At 38.6% G+C, this 16,014-nt stretch overlaps 1 protein-coding gene and 1 long non-coding RNA gene across 4 annotated transcripts in view; one reads left to right on the top strand and one right to left on the bottom strand.

Moving 5' to 3' along the window:
- Window positions 1–9,094, top strand: part of LOC143664887 (uncharacterized) — a 71,215-nt gene extending 62,121 nt beyond the window's left edge. Inside the window, exon 6 of the long non-coding RNA XR_013166647.1 lies at window positions 8,898–9,094. This is a non-coding gene — a long non-coding RNA (uncharacterized LOC143664887). The remainder of the gene's footprint in view (window positions 1–8,897) is intronic.
- Window positions 1–16,014, bottom strand: part of CCDC192 (coiled-coil domain containing 192) — a 248,895-nt gene that overhangs the window by 115,683 nt on the left and 117,198 nt on the right. The gene's annotated exons all lie outside the window — the stretch shown is intronic.

Here is a 16,014-nt window from a genome sequence, read left to right as displayed (position 1 = left end):
TAGTGTCTCTAGACATAACCATTGAAAAAGTCATTTTGCCTATTTGTAATTAACAACTAATATGCGGGGATTACCTTCCTCTAAAGGTTTTTCATTGCAGTATATATTACAGCAGAAAAGTGCACATATTATGGGTGCGCTGCTTAGTGAAATTCACAGGAACGCTTCCATGTAATTAAGCAGTATCCGGCATGAGGTACAGAGCCACACCAGCATTCCAGAGCTTTCCTTGGGCACTCCTGCAGGCACTGCCTCCTTCAGAGGTAACTACTAGTCTGACCTCTCATATCATAAATTGGTTTTGCCCAATTTTGTACTTTGAATAGATACAATCATACAGGATGTGCTTTTTGGTGCCTGGCCTCCTTCATTCAACATTGTGCTTGTATGTTCATTCATATTGTTGTGTGTCTATAATTTGTTCATTCTCATTGTTTAATATTCCAGTGTGTGAATATATAAGTTATTCATCTCTTTTCTTGTTACAGGCATTGGATAGTTTCTTATGGACTTATTATAAGTAAAGCTGTTGTGAACATTCCAGTATGTTTCCCATGGCTAAGTATGTTCACATTTTTGCTGGATTTATTCAAACAGAATAGAATTTCTGGGTCAGACGGTATGCCTAAATAGTTTTCCAATTAATTGTATTAATTTAAATGTCTACAAGAAGTGTTTGAGAGTTCTGGTTGCTCTGTAGTCTTGCCAACACTTTATATTATTAAACTCTTTCATGTTAGCTTTTCTGATGGGTTTAGTGGAGTTCTTCCTTGTTTTTAAAGCTCTCTAAATTAATCTATTAAAAAATATATATATATATTTAAATTTTTTTCACATAGGCAGGCACCAGGAATTGAGCCAGGGCTCCTGCATGGCAGGCGAGAATTCTGCCTGTGAGCCTCCGTGGCCCGCCCTACTTAAAAATATTTTTAACAATCAATACTAGATTAGATTTGCCAGTATTGGCTCACTGTTTCTTTGTGCAATGTTTATTTTTGCATACAACTACTGCTTTTTTTGGTTAATTTCCTTTTTGAATAGTAATTTTTCATTGGGATAATAATGTAATCTTTCAGATTCCCTATATCTAATATTTTTATTTCACTTTTACTTGAGTGATAATTTAGCTGTATGTGGAATTCTGGGATGACAATTCTTTTCTCTCAGCCCCGTTATGGTTTGTTTTCATTGTCTTCTGCCAGTTGTCATTGTTGATGAAAAGTCTGCTATCAGTCTCATTATTTCTTTGCAGGTAATATATCTGCTCTCTCTGGTAGCTACTAATGTTTTCTCTTCCTTGACATTATTTTTTGTCAAAAGGTCACATAATATTAACTTTTAGCATTTTTTACTACAATATATCTATGTTTGCACTTTTGCTTTTCCTCCTGAGAACTTGACAAAATCCTTCTAATTGAAGATATACAGTTTTCCATATGCTGGAAAATTCATGTTCCATATAACATTGACTATCACTTTGTCTCTGTTCTCTCTAATGTCTTCTTCTGAAACTCTTAGGTCTTTCGGTCTCTCCTCCCTATCTCTTAAATACTTTTTTATATTTTTCATTTATCCCTCTGTTCTAGATTCTACATGTTGCACTTGGATCTCTCTTCTAATTCATTGATTCTTCTAACCATATCTAGTTTCCTATTAAATTACCCTTTTAGTTTAAAAAAATTGTAGTGACTTTATTTTTCACTTCTGGAATCTCTATTTGTTTATTTTTTTAAATCTTATTCTTTCTCACACCACACTGTTTTTGTCTTATGGGATTCTTCTTAAGCATTGTAAGTAAAGTCCCTTTAAAATGGTTCCATTGTCTCCATTCCCAGTGTGCAATTCTAATCTTGTTTATTGCCAACTCACCCTTACAGTGGTTCATTTATTCTGTGTTGTCATATATTTACTGTCAACCTTTCATTGGGTTCATCTTATTTGCATTGGTTTTCAGTAAGTTTTTTATATTAATTTCTCAGCTTAGAGACACAGTACCTGTGGATTGCATTAATTCAGAACTAATATTCTTCAAAAGAGCACGCTTAGATTTCCAATTTCTTGGGGTTGATTATATTTCTACTTACAGCCATGGGTAGGTAACAAATTTCCTTTCAGTTATCACAGGTTATTTTTGTTTCCATTTCATACATGGAACAGTCTTTAGTGACCCCGAGCCTTGTGCATGAAGCTCATTTTAAGGGTGTATTCCCTTGTACGCCCAGCCCACAGGGCTTCATCTATAGCTTCTTCCCGATTTCCCCTGAGCCTCTGAACATGAGCTCCAGCCCAGTATTCTCACTGTGAGTGACTCTTCATTTCTGGTATCTGAGAATGTCCTTTTCTTGATTTCAACTTGACACAGTACTTATGGTTTGGGGGCTGGAGTGGGGTTGTTATATATTACCCAACATTTCAATAAATAGACATACAGACAGCAGTTTAGGGGATTTTCTGTATCAAATATGTCTTCTACAAAGGCTGGAATTCCTAAGTCATTGTTGGCAGGCTATTGCTTTGCTGTGGAGCCTGCAAGGGGAGTTACCTCTAAGACAGATGGAATAAGTTTCTACTAAATTTGACATATGCCTACATTTGACTAGTTGAATGTTCTTTTGTGGTGGATTTATCTTCAGAAAAGTAGAAAAATTTAAATTTGACATTGCATCAAAGACACAGTTTTCACCGGCATGGCATAATATTTGAAATTCTACTATTATGGATTACTTTTTTATAGTTATGTTTCTTTTCCAAGGATCTTAAAAGTAAGTATGTCATAATCAGTTCTTAACATTTCAATAAACAGTTGCCTTTTTGGCATTATCTGAGTATTTTCTAATAACAGGTAGATGAAAAAAACAATGCAATATAGAGGTGTTGAATTTTGATGGGAAGCAAGTTATGGGAGAGAGGTCAAACTATAAAAATATCTCATGCACAACATGCTATGCTAATTCAATGATTGGAGACACAAACACTTCCCACCTCAACACACACACACACACACACACACACACACACACACACACACACACATCTACACATACACATACATACATAATAGTTTTAAATAATAATTTTTTCTCATAATAATTACAGATTTGATTTTAAATCTTTTTTTTTTTTTTACTGTTAGTGTTAGAAGCTTAGGAACTTTAAGGAATATAGCATTTCTTAATTTTTAACAGCGTAAGACATAGGAAAACTTTGGAACAGGAGAAATAATTGAAGCTTTTTTAGGGAAAAAAGTTTGATTTTAGGCTTATTCTCCACAATGTCATTAGATTTAGAGAGCCCCCAATGCTTATTTACAAAAACACATGAGAAGCGCTCGCTCACAGGAATTTAGAAGTAGCAGACCTCAGAATTAACTGCAAACAACTCATCGGCCCTGAAGGCATTGCCGCTTTGCCAAGCTAGCTAGGGGAGTTAACTGAAAACAGTGCGTTAACAGATACGCACTTCGGATTTCTATGGGTTGCTAAAACATGTCTGCAAGCGACTGTTTAATATTCTGTAGCAGATAAATTTAAACTTCTACCTTTCCAAAAAGAGGTATAGTTTCTCTTAGCTCGTTTGTGGATTGTCAATTCATAGGACAGTCCTTACGCCTCCTGAACCTTTAAAGTCATTCTTACTACCCTCTGTTTGTGAACTTAAGGCAAGCAGGGTACTCACCCCTTTTCTCCAGTCTCTACAGGAAGAAAGAGAAACCACTGACAAGTTTTGCTCTCTCTCCTGGCCTTAAAGCCTTGTCAGAACAAGAATCTATCGCTAAACACTTAATTAAAAATCAACAAGAAAAAAAATCGTCAAGGTAAAAAAACACACAAGCACACTAGAGGGACCCTTTACTTTCTTGAGAATACAAAAGCCATCATGTATCTCACTTTTGTATACGAGCATTGTGCTGTTTGTTCATTGCTCTATAGGTTATAGTATGATCTGACAATGTAAACTGTTTCAAAAAACATTTTGAGTTTTAGCAATCAATTAGGGATGAATAAAGAAACACAAGTGCCTATTTTATTCTTCATTCTTTCGCACAATGCAAATATTTAGCTTTTCAAGAAAAATGGATTATTTGCAGACAAATGTACTTTTTCTTCTTTAGGACCCTACTCAAATCAGCTGTCTCTTATTTTCATTTGTCAAACATACTTACTGTGTCTGTGTCGTTAGTAGACAGCTGAGGGGACTATATTTAGGGAAAGGATTTGCTAATTTTCCCTGTACAATTCAACAAAGGCACTAAGATGCTGATTCTGGAAATTATTAAGCTGAGAAGTAAAGAAGGCTTTAAAAAGTGAAAAATTAAAATCCAATTAACTATTCTATTTCAGTCACCAAATATTTATTGCAATTGTTCCATAAAGTGGGAAATATTTCATTTTAGTATCTTAAAAATATATTTCGTGATGTATCTATTCTCAGCCTAGCTCCTCCTATAGCAATTTATTTTGTACCCTGTAACTTTTTTCTTTGGTTGCCAACAATGCTGTTAAAAATAAACAATAAACTCATTAGAAATTACAGTGCTGCCACAGATCCTTAAAGCACAAAGGCAGGAGATTGTTTGTGCTTTTTCCTTTGCAGATTTAAGAAGATATTTACAAAGTTAACAACTATAAAAAGTTCTGAAATAAATATTAAAAAGGATCTAAATTTTCTATTCATTTACCATTTTGTATTTAAAACAGTTTCCTGCCCTAATCTCACTTTTCAGCTTCAGACCTACATTTTTTTTTAATTTATTTTTTTACATGGGCAGGCCCCGGGAAACGAACCCGGGTCATCTGGCATGGCAGGCGAGCATTCTTGCCTGCTGAGCCACTGTGGCCCTCCGCAGACCTACGTTTTTAACCTTCTCTTGACCATCTGCCCTTTAGAGGTTCTACAGGCAAATTGAAGGCACCGTGTGCAAAAATCAAGTTCATTATCTTCTGCCCAAAGTGCTCATTAACAGTTTCCCTACCTGGGGGCATGGCACTACCTACATGCCTTGCCCAGGCCTCAGCTTCATGCTGGGTTCTCTCTTCTTCGCATTGCACAAACCCAATCTCTCATGGTGCCACCTAGGCGGCTTCCTTTTCCATCCTCATTGCCATGGTTCAAGGGCCACCACCCTCACCTCTCATCCAGCTTACTGCAGTAGGGATCCTTGCTTCGTGCTTTCCAGTCCACTCTCCACATTGCCCCCAGTTTGACATTTCAAAAAATAAATCTGACCATGTCGAAGCCCATTCAGTGGCATCTGCTCTTGACAATGAAGACCTCTTTGGTCTCATTTCTGGACAACTGTCTATTCTAGGAGACACCCATGTTCCAATTTTAGGTATAAGTTCATTAGAAACTGTCCTCATATTAAATAGAGTGCAACACGTGATTACTAAGTCTAAGTCAATGTATTTTTTAAAGTTTAAAAACTTTCCATTGTGGTCACAAATATATCACACAAAATTTTCCATTTAACAGCTTTTATATGTACAATACAGGGACTTTAATCACTCAGAATATTGTATACTATCACTAACCATCTGTTACCAAAACCTTTTCATCACTCCATTATGCATTCTGGACCCTGGAAATCTGTACTCTATTTTGTCTCTGTGAATTTGCTTATTTTAAGCATTTAATGTAAGTGAAGTCATCCAATATTTGTCTTTTTGCATTTGACTTATTGTACTCAACGTGATGTCTTCAAGTTTCATCCTTATTGTAGCCATGTTCCTTTTTGACTCAGAGGAACTGAAATGCTATCCCTTTGGCTTGATATTCTCTCTCAGCTGTACTCCTGTTTACATATCATGGTTCACCTATATGTTATTTCTTCTGGGAAACCTCCCCACCTTCTCTCAGCCACCACTGGGGCTTCCATGTGCCATCACTGTGAAGTGAATTTGTCCTGCCTTAGCACTTGTAGACTGCATTGCAAGTGTCTGCATCTTGCACCAGACTGAAAGTGCCAGAAGACAGAGACAAGTTTTATGTTGCTCATCATTTTACGTGCACAGAGCCTGGTAGATATTAGATGTTTAACAAATATTTATTTTATTTTTATTTTTTTACATGGGCAGGCACCGGGAATCGAACCTGGGTCCTCAGGCATGGCAGGCAAGCGTTCTTGCCTGTTGAGCCACCATGGCCCGCCCAACAAATATTTATTAAATGAACAGGTTAAAAAAAAAAAGTAAATAAACAGTCTTTTCACACTGTCTGATAGATCTCTCATTTTATCTTTTCATTTGAAAAGCATTATAATAGATCACATAAATGTGCTTGAAAAATCCAGGAGTAATCTTAAGTGTGTCTTTATCTTATTCTTCATGTAACTCTCAAAGGTGGAACACCAATGGAGAGGGAAAATTAAATGGCGCTGATTGCAGCTGATCAAAGCACGGCCTCATTAGGCCATTCCTGTCACTTACTAATAGAGCAGCTAAGTAAGTGGTGCGAGTCACCACCCTCTCCAGGGTCGTGTATTTTTCCCAATGGTTTCTAATTTCTCAAAAGAAGCCTAGCCTTTTCTCCAGAGTACTTGTGTAGAGAATGAAGAATAATTTACATGTCTTGAAAATATTGAGTGGAGATTGATAAATGAAATGATGAATCCATCCTGAAAATTCTTTGCAAATAGATGGATAAGAAATTGATGACCTTGGTTAAGGATTTTCACAGGAGAGTCCAGGGCTACCCCTCTCGTTTCACTGTTCAGGAACTGCTAGGTCTGCTCCAAAGCAGTAGGAAGTTACTATTTGACAGAAAGGAAGGAGTTCCTTTGTTGTTTTGACATTTATCTATGGATCCAGAATTTCAGGCCTGCCCAGGTACTTTGTACAGCTCTGCCTAATGCTGGAGAGACTTGCTGTCGTTAATGGCAATCGGTAGCACAGTGAGTTCTTCTGCAGACCATGCCTAATGCTTTTACACTGATTTGAGATGTAAGAACAGAAGAGTTCTGGATTTAATGACACTGTAAACCATGGAAATCGTAATCAAAAGCTTTTGAAAATGTCAAGCAAGACTGAGTTGTCTCCAAGACTTTAGGCTAATCATTCACCTTAGAATGATAGAAATTAGCCAAACTTCCAAACTGAAACTGACTTGAATGCTGAGATGCTGCCATCAGGAAAGTCTGAAATGGACAAAATTCAAGGGCAACATTCTTTTCCTTTCTGGCTTTGTTCCAAAAGGGCACAGTGGACCATGTGTGGGCCCCATATGTGGGATCAAAAAAATGCAGATGCTAAAAGAAAGCAACAGAAACTGCCCTTTGAAACTTCTATGAGGACCCAAAGTACTCCTTTTATTCTTCCTCAAAGAAATGAAGGGCAAAATGGACTGGTTACTCATAAACAAGGCCCTTCACTTTGGGAATGCTCCTGGCCTGCATTATGAAGGCTGCCCAGCTCGCGAGGGAACTCACTTCTGCTGTGGCCACAATGTGGAACAGGCCTTAAGGGAACTACTGAGGTGATTTGACTTACCTGCTACGAATAAAACTAATAATAGTTTTATTTAGCATTTTTATTTTCTGTCAATTCGTCAAACCTAGAAATTAGTGTAAATGTTTTAATATTTGATTTCAAATTATCTGTAGAAAAGCCCACTAATCAAAGTATAATTCTTTAAAAAAAATTACTCTACTAAAGGTATCATCAAGGTATCATCAGGGAATTGAAGGTAGGGAAACTTGAAAGGCAGTCGTTAACCTTGTTCTACAGCAAAAAGGACTTGTTTCTAAGATAATCACAAAATTCAAGATTACTATGGGCCAAAACTCAGCAAGAAGAATGGGTTTAATCCTCAGAAGAACTGGAGTCAGCTGTCCAGAGAAGACATAAATTTCAGATTTGTGTGAAGTCCTTACTGAAGTCATATAATACTCTTAAAAGAAAAGATAAACGGTCAACCCATGTTAACTGTGGTTCAGAAAATGCACAGGCTGGGCATAGGAATGACCAACAGAAGATGATAATTTCTTCACTCATTTCGTTTAACTCATGCTGAAATGGTTTCTTTTATACGTCTTTGACTTTAATGCATTTAAGAGCACCATCTGGTTTAAAGCATTGTTTCTACCACTTTTTCTTTTTTAAATTGCGGCCCACTTCTGTGATTGAAAAAGAACCCAATGATAACAGAAAAAAAAAAAAAAGCAGGTAAAATATCCAGAGAACAGCTTCAGCCTCTTACGCCATGATACTGAAGTGTGGCGAACCTCTGGGAACTGGAGATATGTCTGATGGAAGCACAGCTTGTCGTCCTTCGAAGACGGAGATGCTGCTGAGATGTTCTAGTCTCGCATGGACATAGGACCAGATGGCCTCTAAGCCTCCTGCTGACCCTGGACGTCACCATTCTTGACTCATAAGGAGACTACTGCTCCTTTAGCTATCAGTTTTATTTCAGAATATTGTTGATGTTCTAAGGATGGATACTGCTGTTATGGCTTGTTGGCTAATGGACTGTTTTTGTGAATTGCACTCTAATGCCATTCTGAATACTTTGTTCTTATATTAATTATAAATTGAGAATAGGTATTAATAGATAAAAAAACAGATGAAAATGCTATCATCCATCTTTTTTTTTTTTTTTCAGTGACTCCATTCCATTCAGTCCCCCACAAGGCTCTTTAGCAAACACTTGATGAAGATGCCTTAATTTTTAGTTTTTTAAGAGAATTCAAATCCAGCCAAAGGAGCTTGGCAGCCCTGTTATGCCATGCAAGTCATGGGTGTTCATATTATCTTAAAGATTAGTTCATGTACTTGGAGAACCACCAAACTGTCCTTTCCCATGTTAAAATATTTCATGAAAAATTTCATTGTTTCTATTGAACCAAGTACATTTGGGTTCAAAGATTTGGCACCAATATAATCTCATTTGTTGTAATGCAGGCTACTTCATAAAGATCTCCGTGACTTCCTAAAGACACTGACTGGAGGACAGCATCTGCACATGGGACTGGAGGGCAGAAGATGGGAGAACCATGGGGTAACGCAGCATCCTATAGAAGACGCAGAGCTGCCATCCTCCATAAATCAGGGTAATCAATCTTTAAGCACAGCTTACCATACAAGTCTACGTTGAAAGTAAATGCTATCCAAAATCTGGCCACCTGTATCTTTGTCCTTGAGTCTGTAAAATTCCATCAAAAATGCGATTTTCTTCTGAGCTAAAACTGTTCAGAAAAAGATGTGTTAAGTGAAAGATTTGGGGAGTTTTGAGAACATTCAAACAAACCCTGCTTAATTCATATGGGCCCTTAGTGAGGAAAGTATTAAGAACTAGAGTTTTTTTAAATGAAGTTTTTCCACATTTTACAGGTTCATCTTCCTTTTATAAATAATATTTCCGGCTGACATGCTTAAACAGGATCCATTCAAGTGATTTTCATGGGACACTGAGAAATTACAGTACCTTTCCCAATCAGAACCAAAGGTTATGCTCAGTATACTTCCTTTCAACAGAGTGACCAGGAAAAGAGTGTTGGTATTATTGTTAATGCTTCACTAATTCAAACCACGGCTGATTTTTTTAAGTGAAGTGCAGCTCTCAGCTTTAGCCGTGCCCTTGAAAAGAGACTCATTTAGGTATTACTACTATTTCTTAATAGTAATAAGGGGAAGGAGTGGCCATCGAGTTTCTTGGTCTTCCATTTGTTTGCCCTCGTTTCTCTCTGGGGTACTCCATGGCTAGGAGCCTTGCTGTTGGGTGGAAGCACACACACAGGTGACATGGAAACTTTGGTTAGCCTGGTGACTGGGGGGCATGGCGGGTTAGGATTTTGGAAATGCCCATGACTTCCATCAGCAAAGAAAAAATTGGTTAGTTGGCAACCAAAGGTGAAATCATTAATGATTCTTTTGTGTGGACACAGTTGGAACAGAAAGCCTTTCATGACTTTTAATAAAACCTCTGAAGCATGGTTGTCGGGGGACATGAGGCAAAATCCTATGATATGACCTTTTTGGAACATATAAGAAGGACACCCAGGGTGGCACTGAAGGGCAGAGAAGGAACAGAGCTTTGGAGGTGGCTCTTTACAGTAAGAGAGGTCCTCAGTGTTCCTAATGGCTATTTTACAGACTTCAACAAGCTCGAGGATGGAATTTGTTGGCTAACACAGGGGAAAGTTGGCTTAGTATGATATTGTAGCTTTTAACCCATATGGGGGAGAGAGGATAGTTCACAAGCAAAATAATCTTCAGTGTGGAGAGTTGAATTAGGAAAAATCAGTGGGGAGAGGAAAAGAATATGCTAAGGACATATTAAAAGATGACTTCCAATAATGTGGTAAAATGGAGACTTCTTGCTTATCCCAACAACAAATGGATCGACCTGGCAGTCAACATTCAAAAACCGAGGCATTCTTTCTGGCCAAAGATCTGGGCAATAGTAGGGGAAAGAGATATAGTTGTAAATATCCCCAGAGGCTGTCAACATCATCTGTATCCACAGACGTGTAAAGATGGACTTGACCCGTACAACATGTGGAAGAGATATCTGGACGGGCAGCACAGCATGGCTGCACTTCTACTGCCAGTAGCTACTCAGAGGATGAGTCGAGACCTACAAAATACAATCTACCTTTTACTTCTCTCTCTATAGGTATCCTGTAAATATCTGTGAAATGAATGTATGCACCCCCAAGCAAAGCTTTTAACTCTTTCTGATCTCTCTATTTCCTTAGACCCCTGAGCAGTTTTGAGCCCCAAGGAATGATAAATGGAGAAGGCTTCTTTTTTTTTTTTTGGCAAAGGAGATAACCAGAAAAGGGGCAGGATCCCAAGGCTAATCAATGCATCTAAGGGGCAAAAATGAAAACCCCTTCCTTCTTTAAGGGGCAAGGTGCCCCTGGAGTAAAAATGGCAAATTCCTGGTACTTAGAGAAAAAGAATCAGGATAAGTGATTCAAATGTAGCCCAGGAAAATGCTAAAGTTAAAAAATTATTGGCGTATCTAGATTTCCATTTCTTTAAAGCTTCCCTTTAATGTCCCTTAATTTAAGTTCGTGAAATCAAGGTAAGCAAAAAACTTGTGGAATATTTATAGCTATCGTAATAACTAGATTTTATAGAAAGATTCATAATTGACTAAATTTCACTTTAATCCCCCTGTTCCATAGTTTCTGGATACTGCCTTGTTTCTGGGAGCTGTTAGGACAGATACAGTCATGCTGCCATGGGGGAAATAGTCACTCATGAGGAAAGGGGTCTTCAGATACTGGTAGGTTTAAAGACCACCTGAGAAGTTACTTAGGCCCCTCTGCTCCCTTCTTCTCTATTACTCTGAATTCTGGATGCCAGTGAAATTGGTTCTGAGCTGGGCTTCATAGACTTCCTGTTGGACACCAGGGCAAAGAGCTTCAACATCGGTGAAATGGTGATACATCCCTTACACCCATGAAAGCCTGGTGGTCAAACCTCAAACTGGGCTCCACATTAAAGTTTCCCAGGGTTTGCAGGATTCTTCCAAAGATGAGCTCTCCAACCTCCTGTCAACCTCATATCAAAGCAGGGGGATGGGACCACTGGATTTCCTGAAAAAGAGGCTGGACCTTTAGACAAATTTCTCCATCCACCCTAAAACCTCTTGTTCAAGCCACGGTGCCTTCTCCTGCTGGCCACACAGCCTTAGTCACGTGGAATTCACACAGACTGGGGAGAGCAAGTCGTTGAATGTTCAGGAAAGTTAGGAGCTGGTTGACGTCACATCGTAGCTTTAAAAAAGGCCACTATAGGAGTATTTAAATCACTGGAGTCAGTAAACACAATCAGTCAGGGCTACCTCCCTACCCCCAAGAGCGGGTTGTTAAACGCCCCCCAGCACATCTGTGGCACTGGGGACGCTCTGCCTGCCTGGGCTCCCCCGCATCTGTGTGTGCACATACACAACTTTGGACCAGCCTTTAATCGCCCCGTAAATGGTCTCCCAGGGAATGTGGTGCACTATGGGGATGGGAGTTATAAAGGAGGTCTGAAAAAGGGCTACCCTGATGGGAAGCAGAGGGCATGGGATGTGCAGTCTAAAAGACGATGAGATAAAATATGAAGATAATTTTTATGTTAAAGATATATTTCTGTTAAAGGAATCCTTGCTATGCATTTCACTGGTTTAAGAAACTATTATTAAACACAATGAGTTAAAAAAGATGTCTATGACTTAATAGATAAGAGGAAAAGGTGATACATATAGTTGGAAGGTGAGATGTATATATAATCATGTTTTAGTAAAACAAACAAAATAACCTTACCCTAACCCAAAACAAATACTCATGTTTATATGCATTTTTTTTTTTTATATATGTTGTAGAATACAGAAATTGCATGAGGGGTGGGAAAGTAGGAAGGAAGAGGAAAAGGACATTTTTAAATTCATACACACTTCTAACTTTGACCTATTTGGCTGTATGGTCATTGGTTACAATTTGGGTTGCAGAGCAAAGGATGATCAATATAGTCCCAAGGAATGGTTTATTTAGAAATGTAATAGGAACGAAACTCTATAGATGAAGTTGAAAAGTTTTGGGAGAAATCATCTTTATTCAGTCCCATGCTCAAAATCACAGCATTAGCTGCTCAAATAGGAAAAAATAAATAACACAAATCAGTAAGAGTTTAAAGATGGTTGTATCTGAAATGCTAAAGTCAAGTTAGAAACACTGGGCTTTATCCATGTGTGTGCTTATAAAATACTTTGCGAAAATAAAAAAGAAGAAGGCATTCCAGAAAATGGAGGGTAAGACCACATCTCCTAGTATTAGTGTCTTAAAGACCATGCAATGTTGACTTGCTCTGAGGTTGAGAAGCTTAAACCTACCTCCACCTACTCCAGGTAGGATACCCAGGGACTTTCTAACCTTGGGCCAGCAACTGAATCTGCCATAAATGATCTTACAGGAAATGTGGTGGCATTCAAGGACAGAACAAACTTTGTGAAGAGATCTCAGAAGCTATGACTCAGTATTTACAACATATCAATCTTAGCAGTGAAGACATCTAAAGAGAAACAACCATCAGAAGGCCTGGCTCTTATGCTACCTTTCATCTGTGATAGTAAATATTTACAGAGATGCAAGCTTCTCTGATTTCAGGTTTTTAAAATCACAGAATAAAGATAACGACACAGACTCAATAGAAAGAATATGTGTATTATCATATCACTGACTCTACCACATCACATTATGGTGATAGCCTTAAAACCTCAAATATTTCTCTGGAAAATAACAACACAGATTGTTTACACTACCTGAGAACCACCTGTATTTGTATGGCAATTAGACTTGAAAAGATATTAAGTGTACTGGACAAGCAATCTAAGCCAGTGCCTATTGACATAATTAAGCCATGATTTGCCAACACCCAAAGATCTTTCAGTGATTAAAAAGAGGCACCCCTTGTTTCACAAGAAAACTCCTTTTTTTTAGGTTGCATCCTAGAAGTTGCCTAGTTTTTGCCCTTCCTGCCATTTAACAATCTCCTTAATTCAGAGACAATGAAAGATCACTCTCTGGGCTCAGACAATTCTGGCAAAGTGGCTCTGTAATTGATATGACTTGACATGTATTAAACCTTTTACAGAACAAATAGCGAACTCCAGGATCCATTTCAATAACTAATAACCTCACTGTAGAAGCCAAGTACTGCTAGATTTTCATCTCTTACTTTACGTCTATGATACTGTATATTAGGATATTGCTAATTCCTTTCATCAAATGCAGGAAAACAAGAAGAGGTCCATGACCTGACAGTCCCAGCACTGTTGACTCAAGCTGTTTGAGTGTCATGGTTACTTCTATATGTCAGCTTGGCTAGGTTATAGTGTCCAGTTGTTTGGTCAAACTCTGTGCGATTGTTACTTTGAGGGTATTTCCTGAATCTAAATCATTAGTTGATTGCATCTGTGGCTGATTACATCTACAGGCAACAAAGGGGAGTCTCCTCATGCAATCAGTGGAAGACCTTAAAGGGAGAACTGATAGTTCTGGCAGTCAGAAAGAAGTTCTATCTGTATTCCAGACAGCCAGCCTCTCCTGGGGGATTTCATCGTCACCTTTGTTGGGGTTTCCAACTTTCGGCTCTCCCGGGGATCTCAGTACCACCTTCGTCATGTTTTCAAGGTGAGGCCTGGCCTCTGGAATCCAGACTTGCTGGTCCCCATGGGCACGTGTCCATTCTTATAATAAACCTCTTATCACTTACATATACAGCCTGTGGGTTCTGTTTCTCTAAGATAGTAAGAAAACTTCCAAAGCTTGCAGCCAGCTATAAAATGTGTGAGGACATCTCCATTGGGCTTTTATTTAATGCACCTCTGCTTAAGCTGTTATAGATTGAACTGTGGCCCCAAAAATGATATAATCAAGTCCTAATCCCTGAGTTCCGGGAATGTCATCCTATTTGGAAATGGCATCTTTGAAGATGTTAGTCAGTACGGTGAGGCCAAACTGGATTAGAGTGGGGCCCTCATCCAACCTGACTGGAGTCCTCACAAGGAGAAGAAATTCAGAACTGGACACAGGGACAGCCATGTGATGGACTTAAACCACAAGCCAGTGGACCTGGGGATGGCCGCAAGCAGGCTGCCAGTCCTGACAGACTTCAGAGGAGGCGTGGCCTTGTTGACACCTTGACTCAGATGGACTTCTAGCCTCCAGAACTGAGAGAGAAGAAATTGCTATCGTTTTAAGCCACCCAGTTTGTGGTACTTTGCTACAGCAGCCCTAGCGAAGTAAGACCCTGACATCCAGGGGCTTTCTCTCCTCCCTGCCTTCTCACAGGCTGCTTCCTCTACACAGATCACTCTTACTCTCACCCCATCTTCACAACTCCTCCCCATAATTTAACACTAAGCTGAGTTATCACCTCTTAAAGGAAGGTTTCCCTGAGCAATCCCTTCCTCTAGTCTGGGTTGAAATAGTTCCTCTGGGTTCCCAGAGCAATTGTCTATTGCCACCCTCAGACCACTTGGTCCATCGTCTGATATGTGCAATATGGACAGGTTACTCTCTTCCTTAGCAGTGGTTCTGAACTTCGGCTGCATGTTAGAATAATCTGAGGATGCCCTGGCCCTAACCCAATGAAATCAGAATCTCAGGGGGCAGGCCCCAGGAATCAAGACTTTTAGAGCTCCCTGGTATCACTATTGACTCCATTCAATGTGTAACCAAGTATACAAACTGCTACATTAGATGGTAAAATCGTAGAGGGTAGTGACTGGATTTTTTCTTTATCAGCCCAACTCACAGAACTATCTGGGGCTACTAGTAAGTGTTCAATAAATTTTGTTAAATTAATACAATTAATAAAATGTGAGAACGTTTTAGAATCTAACAAATGATATTTAAAACCAGCAATTACAGTATTCTAGAATGCAAGAGTAAAAATTATACAGATATCATGCTGATTGAAAATCATTTATGTCCATTAACTTTACAGCAATGATTATGGGTTTATTCATACATTCTGAAGAGTCTTCTTATAGTGTTCTGAACTATTTTTATGACTCTTTTGCAAGGCAAGATGGTGAACTTTGATGAATTGTGAGTTTGTATGACTGCTTCTGCAATGTTATTTATAGTTTAGGAGATTTATACATGTCAGGCCCAAGTGCAATGTTTCTCAAAGTGTGATTCTCACACCACCTGCATCAGCATAAAAATGCATTTTCCCAGACTCCGTCCCAGATCTGCATTTAAACTTTCAGGGAGAAGACTCAGCAATATATCTGCATTTTCAACAACCTTTTCCAGCTGGCTTTATGACTTACTAAAGTTGAGCATCACTTTCCTAGGGTGTCACGATTTCTTCCAAGGCCCCATTATCATTATTTCCTCCAACTGCCAAAAGGAGTGAGATTGTGTCTGGAAACAGGTGGGAAAGAAAGTCTACCTAAGCAGCCAGTGAATTATGATTTATATATAAAAGGGTACCTAAATTAAGAGTATAAATTACAAATAATATCAAATTGTTGTCTTTATTTTACAAATTTAAATCAAGATATATAAAGGAT

This window comes from Tamandua tetradactyla, chromosome 20 (genome assembly GCF_023851605.1).
Source record: "Tamandua tetradactyla isolate mTamTet1 chromosome 20, mTamTet1.pri, whole genome shotgun sequence".
In the NCBI taxonomy this organism is placed as follows: Eukaryota; Metazoa; Chordata; class Mammalia; order Pilosa; family Myrmecophagidae; genus Tamandua; species Tamandua tetradactyla.
Note: the sequence above shows the minus strand (reverse complement) of the source record. Positions and strands in the feature narration are given on the sequence as shown.